This window comes from Heptranchias perlo, chromosome 31 (genome assembly GCF_035084215.1).
Source record: "Heptranchias perlo isolate sHepPer1 chromosome 31, sHepPer1.hap1, whole genome shotgun sequence".
Classification (NCBI taxonomy): domain Eukaryota; kingdom Metazoa; phylum Chordata; class Chondrichthyes; order Hexanchiformes; family Hexanchidae; genus Heptranchias; species Heptranchias perlo.
The window spans coordinates 23,651,377-23,671,942 of record NC_090355.1 but is presented as its reverse complement, the minus strand read 5'-3'; the positions used below and the strand labels follow the sequence as shown (position 1 = coordinate 23,671,942).

The window sequence follows — 20,566 nt, the reverse complement described above, 5'->3', positions numbered from 1 at the left end:
TCTGTGGGGAAAGGCAACTGTTTGGAGCCCTCCCGCCACTGTATATCGAGGGGCTGAAATCAGGGAAAACCTCCTTGGGCAGAATGTAAAACTCAAATTGATGTAATGTAACTGTAATGGATCTGTAATGTATCTGAAATGAATCACCTGTATTGACTGTGATGCAATGAGGCACGCTGGAGTGTCATGAACTGTAATTATGTCCAATGTATTCACTGAACTGTACTTGATGTAACCCGCAAATTGTATAATCTGTATTGTGTACGTTTGGAATGTGATATGACAACTGTATTGTATGTACTGCTGCAAATTTTATGAATAAAGTATATTTTTTGGAAAAAAAAGTGCCCAAGGATTGCCTTGGACTTTCTGAGCACTTCACAAGCTTACGCAGAGTTGTTCTGAGAAAGGCTCCCATCTGCACTCTTAAAACAAGTAAGATTTAACCACTGGAAGCAGTGATCTGCAAATGTATGTAAATATGCACGTGCACAGCTCTCTCTGATCTCGTGTTCCAATTGGAGCCAGGCAGTTTAAACAGGTTCTTCTGCTAGACTGAAAATAGAATTAGCATAAGTGCAATCTAAAAGGTGATGTAGCTGCATTAATTGTCAGGGCAGTGACACAACATCGGTTTTTAAAATTAATTGTGTTAATGATTCCTTTCACACAATTACATAGAAGTGTACACTGTTATTTTCCACAACGAATGGACATGAGTCATTCTATTTACTGTTGCACTCAGTAAACACTTGCGGTTAGAATGGAGGAACCTCCACAAATATACCCAGATTCATCATCAATGATAAATTTAAACATTTCTCTCCCTTGCATAGTGGATAATACTACTTGTAAATATAAATTCAGACTACATTTTTTGCAAGAGCTTTAATTTTTGTTGACAAGCATAATCCATTAATTCAAAACTTATTTGTAAAGAAGTGGTTTAAAGCTTGAACAGGCAAGTTATTGGTGAAATCTAGTGACCTTTCTATAAATTACCACCAATCTTCAGTGACACAAAGACAGATTATCTCTTGGAGCAAATTCAAGTTCAAGTCATGAAATTAAGATTATGTTGTCACCTTAAACCAGTGACCTTACTGTGTTTGTCCTCTTTAGGATATTTTACTATACATAGTGATCATGCCATCTGCAGTTTGCTGCATTACTACTTTCATATCATATATTTTAGTACAGTCCCCATCACTTATACTGTCCACAGTTATTGTGGGCATGTCTATACCGGGCAATTAACCCCCGCCAGTTGCCATTCCCATAGTTGTCAATTGCAAAGGCAATATTAAGCGCTCTGGCTATTTCGGACAGACTCAGCTATTCTATCAGCAGTTGGCACCTTGGCTACGTAATCCTTTGTCATTAGTATCCGGTTATAGCTTGCGCTTACAGCACTGACTGCAGCAGCGAATATGGCTGCAAAGAGGAAAGTGGCGAGCCTCAGCACGAAAATCAAGACCACCTAATCAAGACAGATGAGCCGCCTTAGATGAGCCAGCAAGACCAAGCACAGTGCCTCGGACTTCCAGAATCTACAGTCGCCGACTTAGAGACAGCGTGAACAGCTGTTCACTGAAGAGCATCAAAAGTCCAACCCAGACAGAAAGAGGAAGCATGAGAAAAAGGATGTCAGGTTGAACAGTTTGAGAAGTGTTACTTGTTTAGCTATCCATCTTACATCGTGGGTAAACCACATCAACACAGACGTGCCCAATATAAGTGGTGAGGACTGTATATTCTTGGAATAGAGGGAGGGATGGGAGGAAGGGAAAAAAAAGGAAAGGAATGAAAGAAAGCACTTCACAACCAATGAAGTACTTTTGAAGTGTTGTCACTGTTGTCATGTAGGCTAAGTTTGAGAGGAAGAGACAATATACAAATCAACTGTACGATCTGATTTGTAATGCAGCGTGCCAACTACAAAGCAAAGCATCTCAAATGGGTAGAAATGCCATAGGCAACTATTAAACATGATTGCTACAATGGAGCTCTGCTGAACTAAGTCTTCTTCTCAACATTTGGTGAAAAAAAAACTAAATGAATCAAAAACATGAATAGATGGAAGTTTACAAACAAATTCCAGTAACACATCGGCTCTTGGATGAAAATAGTATTTACATTTTCCTGCTTGTATGTTCACTTTAGAGAGCAATTTAACATTAACGAGCATTCGGTAACTACATCGGAACAGGAGTAGGCCATTCAACCCCTCGTGCCTGCTCCGCGATTTGATAAGATCATGGCTGATCTGTGATCTAACTCCATATACCTGCCTTTGGCCCATATCCCTTAATACCTTTGGTTGCCAAAAAGCTATCTATCTCACATTTAAATTTAGCAATTGAGCTAGTATCAATTGCCGTTTGCAGAAGAGAGTTCCAAACTTCTACAACCCTTTGTGTGTAGAAATGTTTTCTAATCTCACTCCTGAAAGGTCTGGCTCTAATTTTTAGACTGTGCCCCCTACTCCTAGAATCCCCAACCAGCGGAAATAGTTTCTCTCTATCCACCCTATCTGTTCCCCTTAATATCTTATAAGCTTCGATCAGATCACCCCTTAACCTTCTAAACTCTAGAGAACACAACCCCAATTTGTGTAATCTCTCCTCGTAACTTAACCCTTGAAGTCCGGGTATCATTCTAGTAAACCTACGCTGCACTCCCTCCAAGGCCAATATGCCCTGCAGCCGCTCCGTGACATCCTTGACCCTAGCACCAGGGAGGCAACATACCATCCTGGAGTCACGTTTGCAGGCGCAGAAATGCCTATCTGTTCCCCTTACAATTGAATCCCCTATCACTATAGCCCTGCCACTCTTCTTCCTCCCCTCCTGTGCAGCAGAGCCACCCGTGGTGCCCCGAACTTGGCTCTTGCTGCTTTCCCCTGATAAGCCAACTACAAAATAGACAAAAAGATAAAAATCCAGTCATTACTATTTTTCACACTGTTGATACTCCAGGTGCATGAGAGCGGGTTGACATGAAAAAATTAATTAGTTTTAAATATTAGGCAGGCGTTCAACAGTACTCTGTTTTGACTTATTAATGGAAAACAAATGTAGGACAGAGTGCTCCACAAACAGAATCCTGAAATTCATTTAACAATCTTGACAGAATCAGATACCTTAAGATTTGATGGAAAAATTTTACTACCATCTCCAAAAGGTTAAAATATACAATCAACCCAGTTTCAATGCTGTTAAACTGGATTTAGTAGAATTTTATAACAACTTTTATTGTTATAGTTAAAATTTTTAAATATCAGACCTATAAACCATCATCTGTACTTGAGAATAAGTATTTTTTAACATCCAATTGGTTTCAGCAACACATGCATATGCTTCCTATCTACGGCCAAACCAGTATTGTTAAGTGTGTTAAGCACTTTGTTGGTTACCATAGCAACCGCCTAACCAACAGATGTCATCAAAGGAGCCAAGTATACATTATGTATAGCATTAGATACACAGTAAGCTCCATCTAAAAATAGTATGAGTCTCCTTAGTAACATGCCATAGTCATTAACCTATCAGTACTTTGTTCATTTTGAAGGAATTTGTAGGTTTCCAACAAGCCCCCACCCCCGATATATCATCGGGTTACATCGGAACTACAGCACAGAAACAGGCCATTCGGCCCAACTGGTCTATGTCAGCATTTATGCTCCACACGCGCCTCCTCCTTCCCTACTTCATCTAACCCTATCAGGATATCCTTCTATTCCTTTCTCTCCCGTGTTTATCTAGCTTCCCCTTAATGCATCTATGCTATTTGCCTCAACTACTCCTTGCAGTGGCGCATTCCACATTCTTACCACTTATTGGGTAAAGAAGTTTCTCCTGAATTCCCTATTGGATTTATTAGCGACTATTTTACGTTTATGACCTCTAATTTTGGACTCCCCCACAACTGCAAACATTTTCTCTACGTCTTCCCCATCAAACCCTATTATCTTAAAGAACCTCGATCAGGTCACCCCTCAGCCTTTTCTTTTCTCTAGAGAAAAAAAAAAGTCCCAGCCTGTTCAGCCTTTCCTGATAAGGATATCCTCTCAGTTCTGGTATCATCCTTGTCAACCTTTTTTGCACCCCAATGCTTCTATATTCTTTCCATAATATGGAGACCAGAACTGTACACAATACTCCAAGTGTGGTCTAACCAAGGTTCTATACAAGTTTAACGTAACTTCTTTGTGTTTCAATTCTATCCCCCTAGAAATGAATCAGAGCGCTTGATTGGCCTTTTTTATGGCCATATTATTCTGCGTCGCTACTTTTAGTGATTTGTGAATCAGTACTCCTAGATCCCTTTGCTCATCCAGCCTGGTCAGACTCTTATTACCCAAGCAGTACATGGCCTCCTCATTCTTTCTACCAAAATGCACCACCTCACACTTATCTATATTGGAACGCATGTGCCAAGTACACGCCCATTCTGCAAGTTTATTGATGTCCTCTTGCATTTTGACGCATTCTTCCTTTGTATTAGCTACACCCCCAATTTGGTGTCATCCGCAAATTTTGGAATTGTACTTCTGATACCCAAATCCAAATCGTTAATGTAAATTGTGAACAACAGTGGTCCCAGCATTGATCCCTGTGCAACACCACTTCCCACCTTTTGCCAGTCTGAGTAGCTACCCTTAACACAGACTCTCTGCTTTGTAGCCAGCTTGCTATCCATTCTGCTACCCGTCCCCTGACTCCACATGCTCTGACCTCAGCCATGAGTCTACCATTTGGTAGCTTATCGAAGACCTTTTGAAAATCCAAATATATTACATCTACATTACCCTTGTCTAGTCTTTCTGTTACCTCTTCAAAGAATTCATTTAGGTTGGCCAAACATGACTTTCCCTTCTGAAATCCATGCTGACTATTCTTCATTATATTTTTGTTCTCTTGATGTCGATTACATCTTTGGGTCAAGATTCCATTATCTTTCCTATCACCGACGTTAAGCTAACTGGTCTATAGTTTCCCTGGACTTGTTCTATCTCCTTTTTTAAATATAGGAATAATATTAGCTGTCTGTCAGTCCTCTGGCACTATTCCCTTTTCTAATGAATTTTTATATATAATGTAATAGTGCCTGTGCCATCTCCTCCCTAACTTTTTAATATTCGCAGATGCAATCCATCCAGACCAGGGGTCTCATCCTCCCTAAGTTTGATTAGTTTATCAATTGTCTCCCCCCTTTCTATCTTAAATGTTTTAATATCTTTTTAGATCTCTTCTTCTAATGTTCTGCCCACCTTGTTCGTCTCCCTGGTAAATACGGAGGCTAAGTAACTATTCAATATTTCTGCCATTTCACTGTCGTCACTTGTGAGTTTATCATGTGCAACCCTTATTGGCCCTATCCCTATTCTAATTTTTCTTGTTACTTATGTGTCTCCAGAATACTTTACCATTTCTTTTTATATTCCTTGATAATTTAATCTCGTAGCTCCTCTTAGCTTCCCTAGTTAGTTTTTTTGACTTCTTTCCTAATCTCTTCATATTCCCTTTTGTCACCCTCTCCTTTGTTGTCCATGTACTTAGAGTATGCAAATCTTACAGCTGTATTTTTGCGACTGATTGCATTTTCTGGAAACATGAAAAATTATCTATAGCCAAAACACACAAGTACAATTTTTTCCAGACACTGCAGAGCAAGGTGGTTATTATTCTTCAATAGAGCTCACAATGTCCCTCAGACAGGATGCCTGGTGTGGGAGATGGGAAATGGAAAAAAATGCCAAACTGATGCAGTAGGGAGTGCTTTTTGGAGGTTTGGGGCTGATGCACAATATTGGGGACAGAGTAGAGGTAACTTTACTCTGATTCTTGCTGTGCCATACCCAACATTGGGTGCGAGAAAGGGCAAGTGTTCCTATTCCCTAGCACTAACAACCCCCATCTCGATGACCACAAAATAACTTCAGCAAAAAAATGGAAGTGGGAGTCTAGCTTTCATTCGGTTACAAATTCGGCTCTGCTGTAGATACCTTCACAGGTTCAGTGGCGTAAGCTGCTCCTTAAGTGGTTCGAGCATCTTACTTTTGAGAGAGTGGAGACACGCTGCCCTATAACTGCTTGTACAATAGAGGATTAACAATAGTACCCCCTTGTGACTTCAACCAGAAAGTCATGTCTTTTGCATGCGTACTTATTCAATCTCTCCGATACACCTTCAAGTATTAATACCAAATCAAAAACATGCCACACTAGTTCACATCAGTCCCCTTACAAACAAGATGGCATTTAACCATCAGTCAGCCTTTCTAACCCCTCAGCCTCAGTGAAAACATTCACAGCTTTCCCTTTAACAACCCCAATATTCCCCACAGATTTCTGTATCAAAGCTGCCTCTCACCCTTTTATCTCCCTCCTTTCACAGACAAACAGATTTCAAAGGACTTTCCAACATAATGAAGGCGCAGTGTTTTTTCAAAGCATTTATTATTTGCTCTGGGGATAACAACTCACATTTAGCATATTAACCACCTTACATCTAGGTAGCTTTTTTTTAAACTTGTGAGAATACACTTTGCTTAAAAAAAGATAAAAAAAGAGTAACTTTTTTTTCCAAATCCTTAAGAGGAAAAAAAGTTTTAAAAATCCTGAAAATTGAATAAATATAGGGGAATTGAATATAAAAGCAAAGAAGTGATGATGAATTTGTACAAAACATTGGCTAGACCACAGTTGGAGGATTGTGTAAAATCCTGGTGCTCCAATGTAGGAACGATGGAAAATGTACAGTGAAGATTCACGACTATGATGGCAGGAATGAGGTCATGGCTATGAGGAAAGCTTCAAAAAATTGTTTCATTTTACACTTGAAGAAAGTAAGTTAAGAGGGGAATAAAATACACATTTTCAAAATTACGAAAGATTTTGAAAGCATAAACAATGAATGGTCGTTTCTGCTGGTTAGCAAATGGGTAACAAGGGGGCATAAACTCAGGGTTAGCATTAAAAGAAAGAAGTTGGAAATAATGGGATTTTTCCAGTGGAAAAGCTGGTAATGGCACAGGCGCAATTGGCCAAATGACTTCATTCTGCACTTCAATTTCTATGATGCACAAAACTATTAAGATCCCAGTCGTGGATAACATTAAATCCATTCGCCAATTTGTGCGGATTTTTGACATTTTTCAGTAAGGCAGGTTAGTTTAAATCTCAAAGCATCGGCAAAGATGTGATCACAAAGATAAATACGGATAAGTAAGGTTGTTTCCTCCATATAACTCATCTTTCTGTATAAAACTGCAGTTTCCTCATCACAGCATCCAATAGTGTCAGCGTGGCTCAGCTGGTAGCACTGTTACCACAGGATCAGTAACTTTGGGGTTCAAGACCCACTGCAGGACTTGAGCACATAATCTACTTCAGTCCAGTATTGAGGGAGTGCTGCATTGCTGGAGGTGCAGACTTTCACGAGATGTTAAACCGAGCCCCTATCTACTTGTTCAGGTGGATGCAAAAGATCCCATGGCACTATTCAAAGAAAAGTTCTCCCAGTGTCCTGGCCAAAATGCTTCCTTCAACCAACACAAACAAAATAGATTAGCTGGTCATTCACCTCGTTTACTGTTTATGGGACCTTACTGACTGCACTTCAAAAGTAATTCATTGGATGTGAAGCACTATGGGGCATCTTGCGGACTGTGGGTTTTTAATGGAAGAATGACTTCGATGGAGGGATCACAGGAGCGTTAAATTCCACAGTATTTTAAGCACATATATAAAAACACAGAACTGCCAGGCTGTGACTGCATGAACATCTCTTAATGGCTGACAGAATCTCCATTGATTGAACAGTGCATTAATGCTGAGCCGAGGTGAACACTTTTTGATTCTTATAACATGTCCAAAAGGTTTCTTTATCCCTGAGCATAAGGTAATACCTCCCTGTTCCAAGTAATAAAACTCTTTCTTTTTCTTTCTCTCTCTCTGGATGGCAATGGCACATTGAATTAAAATTTATTTCGAACCACATTCAAATACATTTTCACCCAGTAATTATGCAAGTCCTCCAATTGATTAAATTGCAATCCAAAATGAGTTACACCCACTTGTCATCTTTCATTTCTGTAGATGAAAGATTCTTTTCAGAGCCCGTATAATTTTTTAAAAATAAAGTTTCCCTCCAGGCACTGGGGATTTCTCAAAGTGCTATTGATTTAAATTTTAAAAATGGCAAGTTTTCCAGAAAGCATTTCTTTAAGTCCTAGATTGGGTGCATGTCTCCATGTCAAAATATTCAGGCTGTGCAAATTTAGAGAGAACATGGGGTCTGATCAGGTTAATACTTTAATATTAGTACTACAGTAATTGATCTGAAAATGAATAGCTGTATATCCCTGGAATACTTAAAATATATAATTGCTTCATAAAATTGCTCAAGGTGCCATACCTGTAATCTGCTGTTGGAGAATTTATGTTCTTGCTTAACCAATTTTTCTAACCAGCATAGACAAAGCAATTAGTAAGTGAATTATTTGTTTTGGGCCCACATTTTACTCACCTGATCACCAATTGGTACTATTTGTTTCCAATCTCATTAGTCATTGCTTGCCTTTCTGACAATCAATACATTTGTTAAATGACTACTGCTTTTGCAACTGCTTGTGTTTTCTTTAAATTGTGTGAATTTTATGTTCATTAAGCTAGGGAATACAACACTATCCATTTTAAACATGCAGTATCAGCATCAAACACTTGCAGATTAGATACGGAGCAAAGCTGCCTCTGCTCTGCCCTAAGGTTGGAGTTCAGATACATTGTCAGATGTGGACCATCGACTCCATTAATTACTTTCCCAATTACCAATTTGTGCCAACTTAAAGACAGGTGTGTGCTTGGACTCCCAAAGAACTCACTGGGACTACCCCAAATTAATTTCCCATGGGATTCTTACATCGAGCCAAAGGACATTTTCACCCCTTTAGTCTGAGTGGGCTTTAAACCCAGGTCGCAGTGGTGTAAGGCCCATGGCCAAACAGCTGAAACACCCAGTTCCCAATTTTTTTTTCTCTAATATAATTTTATATTGTAAAAGGTTGTATATCGTAGCACCTTCTAAAGCCATTACTGGTGGCTCGATGTTGAGATAATTGCCAGCAAGCCACATTATTCTGCTAAGCAATTTCAGTAATAAAAAACAGATCTATTTGAAATGGCAACTCACTTATTAAAGGTCAAGATACATTAACAATCGTACTGCGCCTGGAGGAAAATAAACAATTAAAAATGCTTGAAAAATAACTCAATTAACTATATATAAGTTGGATGTCAAGTAATAACACATAATAGATCTTTATTTCTTCTTCCAGGATTGTTTTCCCAGCTAGGTTTGAGATCACATCAGCCGGAGCGGAGCGTTTTTGTACATTACATCTGCTACGAGGAGACGGCCCCCCACCACCTCCTTTACTTCGGTGATGGTGAAGTTGCCCCCCCGCAGCAGAATCCCCAGGCCGGAGGCACGGTTATCGTTGCCTCCCGACCAGATAGACGGCCCGTGGGCCCAGCGCTGCGACCATTGCCTGTAATTGCTGAGATGCGGCAGGCCGCACTCCTGTAAGAACAGCAGGTCGCTCTTGACCTTGGCCAGGTAGTCCAAGGTCGACACACATCGCGTAGTGCATTTAACGCTACGCACGTTAATGGATGCGACTTTCAGACCCATTTTAACAACAGTTTAAAGTCTCACCCGTCAGTCCGTTTGCTGTTTCCAGCTCTTGGCCGTGTCCCTGCATCCAGGTGATCTGTGCAAAGTGTTCCACGATCCCTGAGCTGAGGTACGAGTTCTGTTCTGCCTCAGAGAGGGGGTCGTCGTTCCGCCGGGGTGACATCGGCGGCCTGGTGTCGGGTGAAGAGTCCGTGCGATCCTCGATCGGTTTGGGCTCCTCGTTGTCGCTTCTCCCGGTTTCCCGGAGCTGTTCTTCGCTCTCTGCGGTGCTGCTCCCGGTGTCCCGGAGCTGGTGTGCGCTGGGCACTACGATGCTGCCGGCTTCCCGGAGCTGGAGGGCACTGGAGGTGTTGTCGCTCCCAGTGTTCTGGAGATGGGGGCTGCCGATCGCGTCGGTGTCACCTTGGGTATTTTGCCGCTTTCGGTGGGACGGCTGACCACTTCGCTCCTGTCGTCCCTCCTCGTCAGACGCGGGGTAGTCGCTGCAGTCCGACTGCGACTTGAGTGCTCTTTTAACCCCTGGTGTAGTGTCGGCAGGGGCTTGTTTCCTTTTCTCTGGCTTCTTCTTTTTGGTTTTTTTGACCACCAGCTGCCATCCTCCCTCTGCTGCCTCCTCGTCCATGGACTCTGTCACCTGGTGGGGAGGCTCGGAGCTGGGTGTCGGGGTCTGGCAGTTTTCGGCTTGACCCTTTCCTCGTTCATTGTTTTCCTGGGCTAGGGGCTTCTTGGAGGAGGTCGCGGCCGGGCGCTGACTCTTGGCCTTCTTTGGGGCATCCTTGCTTGTTGCCCCCTCCTCCTCCGCTGTGTTGTTCTTGGCCGCCTGGGCGTAGCTGAGGTTGCGTTCGGGGCAGACCCTGTAGAGATGGCCTTCCAGCCCGCACAGGTTGCAGCGCTTGCTCTCCTTGCAGTCCTTAGTCTGGTGTCCTTCCTGCTTGCAGTTCTTGCAGACGGTTGCAGTGCAGGTGTTCGCCAAATGGCCGGATTTGCCGCAGGTGCGACAGACTCTGGGCTGCCCCACGTACGTGATGTACCCTCGACTTCCTCCGATGGCGAAGCTGGAGGGAGGGTGGACGATGTTGCCGTGGGCGTCCAGTCTCAACGTTGCCGTGACCTCCCTCTTGCTGGTCCAGATCCCAAACTGGTCGGTGACGTCGACGCTGTTCTGCGCCCCGTATCTGGCGAGGAACGTCAGCACATCGGCGACCGGGACGTGTGGGTTGTACATGTGTACAATCAGCTTCCGATTCCTCTGCGTTGGGAGGGTGAAGAGCGGCTCCGCAGCGAGCATGGCCAGCAGTCCGACGCTCCCCTTCTCCTTGAAGACTTGAAGAAGCTTCTGGCATCCAGTGACGGTCTTGAAGGTGACGTCAAAATGTCCGCTTCGAGGGAAATCCTGGAGGCAGAAGATGTCCGTCGCTTTGAATCCACAGCAGTCGAGCAAAACGCGTTTGACGAAAACCTCACGATCCACCGGCGAAACACATTCGACTGTCGTTACCGTCACCCTAACTGTGTTTGGCACACCATGGCCGACTGCCCGGGTGCCCTTCCCTGCCATTGCAGTGTTGATGTGGTCCTTATGCAAATTTAGGGGCGGAGCCAGCACACAAACGACCAATCACAGCAAAGTCCGCACTTTGCGAGCGCATGAGGTCGCGGCCAGCGTTCCAGTCCGCTCAGATCCAAATAAGCCCGAAAAGGAACACACTTGATCTTAGCCAAAAGGCCGAGAAGCAGTAGTTATTTTTTTTCAAAAAATATACTTTATTCATAAAATTTGCAGCAGTACATACAATACAGTTGTCATATCACTTTCCAAACGTACACAATACAGATTATACAATTTGCAGGTTACGTCAAGTGCAGTACAATGAACACATTGGACATAATTACAGTTCATGACACTCTAGGGTGTCTCATTGCATCAGACTCAACACAGATTATTGCTTACAGATTCATTTCAGATTCATTACAGGTACATTACAGCAATTTGAATTTTACATTCTGCCCGAGGGGGTTTTTCCCTGATTGCAGCCCCTCGGTTTACAATGGCGGGAAGGCTCTAAACGGTTGCCTTTCCCCACAGGGCCTTTGCGGCGGCCACACCCATCCTCAGTGCATCCCTCAGCACGTAGTCCTGGACCTTGGAATGTGCCAGTCTGCAACACTCGGTCGAAGACAGCTCCTTGTGCTGGAAGACCAGCAAGTTTCGGGCAGACCAAAGGGCGTCTTTCACCGAGTTGATGGTCTTCCAGCAGCAGCTGATGTCCGTCTCAGTGTGCGTCCCCGGGAACAGCCCGTAGAGCACAGAAACCTGTGTTACGGAACTGCTCGGGACGAACCTGGACAGATACCACTGCATCTCTCTCCAGACCTTCTTTGCAAAGGCACATTCCATAAGGAGATGGGTGACGGTCTCGTCTCCACCGCAGCCTCCTCTGGGACAGCGCGCGGTGGCGCTGAGAGCCCGGGAGTGCATGAAGGATCTGACGGGAAGGGCCCTTCTCACCACCAGCCAAGCTAGGTCTTGGTGCTTGTTTGAAAGCTCTGGCGATGAGGCGTTCTGCCAAATGACATTGACAGTCTGCTTGGGGAACCAACCGACAGGATCCACCATCTCCTTTTCCCGCAGGGTCTCGAGGACGTTACGTGCGGACCACTTGCTGATCGCCTTGTGATCAAAGGTGTTTTTCTGCACAAACTTTTCCACGAAGGACAGGTGGGGCGGAACAGTCCAACTGTTATTACTGTATCTGTAGGCAGGATGCCACCTACATGCTGATAAGTATCTTCCTGTCCGCTTTATAAATCACAATCAGCCAACTGCCTCATGGTCAAGCAGAATCCAACAGGCATCAACCCTTTTACAAGAATGAGTGAATTCCTTTGGGAACCCAAGCTACAATGCATCCTAATGAGCCTTCTTGCTTTGGCAACACAGACACTCTCCTCAGACTTGAAACATAAGGACATTACATTCTCTCTAATTTGGATACTGGTCAAGATTATCCTAGAACGCATTTTTCTGTGGTTAACAAATACACAAACATATGATTTAATTGTCCTTTGCTTCATCTTTTCTGTCTTACTCAAATGTAAGAAGCATCAAGTGCTCCGTCATTGGTTACCAGATTTCGAGTGGCACCTGCCTGTCCAGGGTTATGAAATACAGAGAACCATAGAGCTGATCTCAGCTCAGAATAAAAAAACTCCATAATTTTTTTTTAACCAAAATAGGTGAATTTAGTTCTTATTCAAATCATGCCTTGTTAAAAATTATAATGAATATTTACACTGTGAAAATGTTGCTACCCCTTCTTCCAGCTCCAAGCACTAATGCCTTACTGAGGAGCCCTGATAGCCAACGCCAGCTCACACCAAAAATGTCTATGCTCAATACATAGATCTAAAGCCAAATCAAGCTTAATTAAAATGCAAAACAATAGTTCCAATTTTAATATTTCAAATTGACTTTAAAATATTAAGCAGCCGGTGTACATTGGGCTGTAACACTTTCCTTTCATCTCTCAAATTCAAGACTGTATTCTGGACTGAGCCATACCAGCTGGCTCTACACTTTGTGAAAATGATGGAAAGATCATGGAAAATATCACTTATGCTCCGCACGTACAATGAGATTAGTGATATAATATAGTCCTCACAATTCCTTCAAGATAACTAGCCCGATTTATTTTCCATCCAACTATAAACAGGTGCTTGATCTCTGAATTGTCACTGTTACACGCCCATGGTGCCCATTTAAGACATAGGAACAAGGCAAATGTAAACTCAGATCAGATGGAATCTTAATCATACAACTATGATTATTTTAAGTCAATACTATATTCTAAGAAACAGTCTTACTATACTCTTCACTTCATATTCAAATACTCCTGATTTTTAAAAATTTTTTTCTCAGGATGTGGGCAATACTGGCAAGGCACATTTATTGCTCGTGTCTAGTTATCCTGAAAAAAAGTGGTGGGCCCTCTCCTTGAACTGCTGGAATTCTTGTGCTGATGGTGTCCCCTCGATGGTGTTAGGTACGGAATTCCGGGATTTTGACTCAGTAAGGATGAAGGAATAGCAGCAACTGTCTTTCGACTAGATGGGGAATCTGGAGGTCATGGTGTTCCCATGATTTTGTTACTCTTGTCCTTCTGCGTGGTGCAGATCACAGGGCTGGAAGGTGTTATCGAGGCAAGCTCAGTGAGTTGCTGGTACATAGTGCAGCCACAGTACACCATTAGTACAGGAGGTGGATATTAAATCCAGTGACAGGGGCACTGATCAAGCAGACGGCTCTGTCCTAGATCATGTCAAGATTCTTGAACTAATGTTGCAGTTCCCCCATCCTGGCACATGGTGAGTATTCTATCACACTCCTGACTTGTTGATGGGAGAGACGCTGACTAGCGAGCATCTCTGCCTACCTAGCCTCTACCCTGTTCTTGCAGCCACACTGTTTATATGGCTGGTCCAATTAAGCTCTGGTCACAAGTGACCCCAGGATGTTGAGGGTGGGCGCCATTGAACGTCAGGGGGAGGTGGTTGGGCCTTTCCTTGTTGGAGATGGTCACTGCCTGGCAGTGGTGCAAATGTTGCCTGCCACGTGTCAGTCCAGGTCCTGCTATAGTCTGGCTTGGGTTACCATTATGACTTCATTTCAAATTACAACTGAGTGTCCATTTATGTTTCTTCAATTATATTTGATATATTGCACATGAAAACTTTTTTTAAAAACTCCCAAACAGCTGTTGAGGGTCCTCCACAAAATGAGTCAGGGCAAACTCTATTAAGTTCCCAGCATGTGCAGGTGTACATCAAAAAGTTACCGAACAATTAGCACCAAGTTGACAATCTTATTCAAAGAAACCATTAAGATGGGCATTGTGGACGTGCAGTACTAGTCCAGTAAAGATTTTCTTAATATTGGAAAAAAATACATTTTTCTTAAAAGTTTAGAACTGCACGATTCTCCCCGCATTTGCTACAGCCCATAAAGGGCTCCTTAGTGAGCATCTGTCCTTCATTTAAAAAAAGTTTCCCCAAAATATTTAGTATACCACAACTGTAATTCATAAATAATTCAGGAATCCACAATTTGGAAGCAGTTTTGCCTCAGGAAAATTGGGAGAGATGCAATGGCTGAAATACAAGCATCAGCTAGTTCTGCGTCAGCAACATGTCGGTTACAATGACATTATATAAAAGGCCATCACACCCCTCAGTGAATTCAGCAGATGTGGTGATAAAAGGTGAGGAGCAACATAAATTTTCCTTCAAATTGAGATACAAATGTTCATATTCCACAGGATGAATAACACTGTTTAAAAAAAGATTACTGTAACAATGACTTTATGGCGTAAAATGCCCTTTTATAGGATTAATTCTTCTCTCAGGCTTACGAGTGAAACACCTACCAATATTATACCTTCCCTGCAAGTACTGGATACTGAGGGAGGGAAAAATAATGTACCATATCTTGCAGAGTTCTCTCATTCACCAGACAAATTTACATCTCAAAATAAATGAGTGCAGACTTAACTTAACTCTTGCCAATTTTTCAAGCCCAAGGCTTCCCAACAGCAAACCAGACTAATAGTCATTTTGAGCATTCACATTCCACTTCACGGACTGTTTAACTTTTTTGTGATGAAAGCTTTTTACAGCCAGGATTACTGCTCCCAATCACTATCCAATGACACCTGCTGGAAGTCCAGGTGTAAAAGTGTTTATTGGATATGCAGGTGGTTTGAATCATGTACATTGGGTTTGACTGATGCTCTAACTGCCTGCTAACACACTCAGTCGATGCTGACAAATACTATAAGGATGACAGGTGCCTGTGGAAGTGCGTCCCAGTCAGTAATCAATGCCGTCATGAATGAAGAGATTAAATTTTTTTTTAAATCCAGCCTGTGGATTACAAAACCGAAGAATTAATTCAAGATAGAACCTCCCTACCTAAAATGATAATCTGAAACAAAGATATGCTAACATTTTTGAATTAAAAAGCTACAAAGGAATCATACAATGATACAGTGCAGAAGGCAGCTATTTGGCCCATCATGCCTGTACCAGCTTTTTGAAAGAGCTATCCATTTAGTCCCACTCCCCTGCTCTTTCCCCCTAGCCCTGCAATTTTTGCCCCCTTCAAGTATTTATCCAATTCCCTTTTGAAAGTTATTATTGAATCTGTTTCCACCACCCTTTCAGGCAGTGCATTCCAGATAATAACAGCTTGCTGCTTAAATTTTTTTTCCTCATGTCGCCTCTGGCTCTTTTGCCAATTAATTTAAATCGGTGTCTTCTGGTTACCAACCCTTCTGCCACTGGAAACAGTTTCTCCTTATTTACTTTATCAAAACCCTTCATGATTTTGAACACCTCTATCAAATCTCCCCATAACCTTCTCTGCTCTAAGGAGAACAACCCCAGTTTCTCTAGTCTCTCCATGTAACTGAAGTCTTTCATCCCTGCTACCATTCTAGTAAATCTCCTCTGCAACCCCTCTAAGGCCTTGATATCCTTCCTAAAGTGTGGTGCCCAGAATTGGCCACAATACTCTAGCTGGGGCCGAACCAGTGTCTTATAAAGGTTCAGCATAACTTCCTTGCTTTTGCACTCCATGCCTTTATCTATAAAGCCAAGGATCCCATATGCCTTTTCAACTTGACCTGCCACCTTCAAAGACATGTGTACATATCATCTGTAATTTTGTAGTGTAGGCTATTATTATTTGAACCAGTCTAAACCACAGGAATTAAGCAATTCATACAGAATATTTCCATTTTAACTGTTAGGAGATATTTAAAACTTGAGGCAGCATCACCATTGGGGAAGTGTTTGGCCAGGATCAATTCCTGGAGCTGGCCAAAACAGTATGCTTCAAAATTTCCACTTGTGTGCCACCATGTTAGTCTCCCTGAAAGTATTCATTTTATTTCCAATGTGGGGCATCCAGTTCTCAATTATTCATTTGCACAAGTACTAATGTCAGTTGCGGAAAAAAAACACTTGATAAGAGAACTCCAGACAAAATTCATTAAAAAGTGAATCTTTACAGTTGGTTGCCCATTTCACTGTTATTCACACCCAATTAAACATCTTAAATCTTAATAATTGTTTATGCTTCCAGTCATCTATGTACACTTTATATCCTCAGCAGACTAGAATCCCAAGTGTAATCAAAGCAGGTGCATGAAACACTATGAGCGTCACATTCTCTGCTCTTTTATCACTACAAGAACGACAGTCACATGCTAAATTTAGTATTATGTGTGCTATATGCAAAGTACTTGTGACAAGCAAATTATGTATTATGACAATACTTTATCAAGTCAATTTCCTACATTTTATTTACATCAACAATTTGCATTTTATTGCATCTTTAATGTAGCAAAACATCCCAAGGTGCTTCACAGGATTGTTAGCAAACAAAATTTAACACCAAGCCACATAAGGAGATATTAGGCCAGGTGACCAAAAGCTGAGTCAAAGAGGTAAGTTTTAAGGAGCATCTTAAAAGGAGGAGAGAGAGGCGGAGAGGCTTAGGGAAGGAATTCCAAAGCTTAATGCCTGGGCAGCTGAAGGCACGACCACCAATGGTGGAGCAAAGAAAATCGGAGATGTGCAGGAGGCCAGAATTAGAGGAGTGCAGAGATCTCGGAGGGTTGTAGGGCTGGAGGAGGTTACGAAGATAGGGAGGGGCGAGGCCATGGAGTGATTTGAAAACAAAGATGAAAATCTTTTTAAAAATTGAGGTATTGCCAGATCAGGAGCCAATGTAGGTCAGCGAGCACAGGGGTGATGGGTGAATGACTTGGGTAGGTGATAAAATTGTGTGGAATGATAAAGAACGACATTCTAGACACAGAACAAACCCTTCTCTTCATTTCCCATATACTTCTCGCCAATCTGAGGCGAGTAGGAATTAAGAATCCAGTTTGAAATTTTGCCTAGTTTTATTTTCACAAAAACTTTTCTAGTTTATTTTTTAGTTCAAAGAGAAAACTGACGCAGCCCAACTGTACGTTAGTCACAATACCGAGGTGTGCAAGTCTCAGGCATGCTTTCCAGTCTTGATTAGCTCATCTAAAAAGGAAGGAAAACTAAATGGGAAGGAATCTCTTCTCACACTGTCCCAACACTTCTCACAGCAAGTCTGCCGAGGAGTAGATCTGGTAAGAGTGTGCAAAGGTTGCTGCTGGTGGGACCGTCCTGCCTTCATGATCAACTACAGATATAGAAACACGATAAGGAAATACAAACGAAAACTACATTAAAAGACTATTTTTCAAGTTGTATGTGAGTTTCCAGAAACTATACTTTGTTCTCTATTCCTCATTTCCACCCATTTTAGATCCTCTACTGCTGCATCTCTCTTCCCTGATCAGGGCTAAACTAATACTGCATTGGCTCCATTGTGTCGTTAAAAGGTCAAGATTAAGAAATTTGGCCTATTTATTCTTCCCGCACAGATACAACTTAATTGCTTTCTAGCAGCTCTCCCAAATTCCAATTTCTGTACCCTCTACATAATGCTAGTCTCAGTGAGGGTCACACTGAAAATCACCTCAAATTCTAGCATTTCCACTGCTCTCTAAATAATATCTTTTTTTTAAAAAAATCACATCTGAGATGCTTGTTATATGCAATAATGTTACTATTGAGCTTAAAATGACCACACTTAAATTCAATTTATTTGATCTAATTTAAACTCCCTCCTTATTTGCATCATTTAATCTTCATTTTTTTAAAAAAAATCTTCATCCCAGACAGATTTAATTGAAAAGTACTCAACCATTGCATTTAATTATTAATTCCACTAACTGACATTTTTAAGAATGTTCGACAAGAGCTTTCTTAAAACACGAGTCCCACGGTGTAGATATTTTAAACTTCTATTTAGTTCCAGCATGTACAATTTCCATCTATTAGTACCCCCAAAACAATGTTAAAATATGCAAACAGAATAAATGTGAATTACTGTAACATAAATCTATTCATCTGCGTATAAATTTCTATAATGATCGTGGGGAACCTTAATTATTGTCATGCTAAAGGGTATTAGCGTTTAAAATGATAATTGAACAGGTGCGAAGATGCAATGCCCTTACACTAGGCCTTTTCTCTCATGTCGATGAAGTGTCACATTACCACAGACAGGGAAGATGATTCCTCCAGAAACATTACTTGTAAACAAACCAGGTATCATTTAGAGATTACACGATGCAGACCGCAAAAACGACAAGTGTAACCATTTTTTAAACCAAGTGTTGCTATTTGCGAACAAAAATATAATCCGGCGACCTGCAAATACAAACGCAACATTGAGGGGTGTTTCTCATTCTAACGATTGCTGACCACATACTGTTCTGCCACTGAAAGAACAGTAACACTTATATTGAAAAAAAATCAAAATGTGTTGATATCATTCTTGAATGTGAAAAGCACGAATTGCATATTAAACCAACTGCAATCGGAATGAACCGTTCACAAAATTCCCAGACAAATTCACAGACCAGACTTACGATTCATTACCGTGCTGCTGAATCCTGATTAATGAGACTGAAATGATTACACGCGCTTATCAAGCCTCCGATACAATGGGCGTGCGACTGGCTGCAAACGATGCTACTTTTTCACTGGGATCAGGCGTGCGTTCAGACAGATACCACTGTTTTAGGTTGTCGAAAGGGAAAAAGAAAATCTCACCCTGGGAGCCTTTATGTCCAGCTGCTAGAGGAATAACTTAAGAAAAAAAGCTGCATACATTATTGCACTGCTGAAATGCCGTAACACTCAAGAGAATGTTCGATTTCTATTAAATCAATAGCTATCTCACTTCAATAAATAAAAAGGAAGCAACTTTCGTGACACTAGCAGATTTTTAAAACAGTGTGTCTTCCACCACCACCCCCGCAAAAAAAAACCTATGGATGCAAATATCCTTTGGGATTGGGTTTATCCCTAAAGTCCATCGTTTCCTCGCAACAAGGTAGGACAAATATTTCGACAGCTCAGGTTCAGCCTTCTCAGTTTCTGATACGATGTACATACACAGCATCACATCGTCCCATTATATGCAATGATAAAATTAGTAAATGGGAAACGTTTGCGCTGCTTGCAGTGTCACATTACATTGGGATGGCGACGCAATGTTTCCATTTCTTTTTTTTGCATCGTGTTACCTGATGCATTCAAATGCAACATAATTACTGTACTACCGCCCTTGTAAACAAAACAGAATGGAGGGATACAATATTGCAAACAGACTGGCAGAAAATGCAAAAAAAAAGTCGACGTTTCATGCGAATCAACACAACTCTAATTCCGCCGCACATTCAATGCACACTTTACAAGAAGATGACATCTCTCTACGTTTCTGTTTTTCCCCTTTATTTTTATAGCAATGCCCTCACATTTCACCAGCGGCAGTCGTACTCACCTCTCCCTCTACTGACACTGCAGTCTGTCATTCCACTGAATATTCTGTCTCAGGCACCTTTTATATTCCACGGAATAAAAATTATATTCGTGGCTGAACAATTGCTAAATTATTTCTCCTGCAAAAGTAGGCGTCTGCAATAATTTCTCACAGCCTTTGTTGTTTGCTGGTGCTACCAACGCATTTGTGCTTTGCGATATGGCAGGATTCAGTGCCTCCCGTGGACACTTGACACCAGCTCGAGCTGGCCCCCAATTTGACAACAGGAAGTGCAGGTACATTCGCTGATCGACAGCCAACCCTCACCAATTAGCGGAGGCATCGACCTCCAGTCCCTCTCTGGATTGGCGCCTGTCGCAAAAGTCATTCCCCAATCATTGCAAAGAAGAGGCGGGATTTCGCCCAGTGCGAGGT

The 20,566-nt window shown here is 41.9% G+C and overlaps 1 protein-coding gene across 3 annotated transcripts in view; it reads right to left on the bottom strand.

The window, feature by feature from the left end:
* ralgps1 (Ral GEF with PH domain and SH3 binding motif 1) overlaps window positions 1–20,359 on the bottom strand; it is a 540,533-nt gene extending 520,174 nt beyond the window's left edge. For all 3 annotated transcript variants that reach the window (XM_067969743.1, XM_067969745.1, XM_067969744.1), the window contains exon 1: window positions 20,153–20,359. The gene's annotated coding sequence lies outside the window, so the exon portion shown is untranslated. The remainder of the gene's footprint in view (window positions 1–20,152) is intronic.
* Window positions 20,360–20,566: the final 207 nt, after the last annotated feature.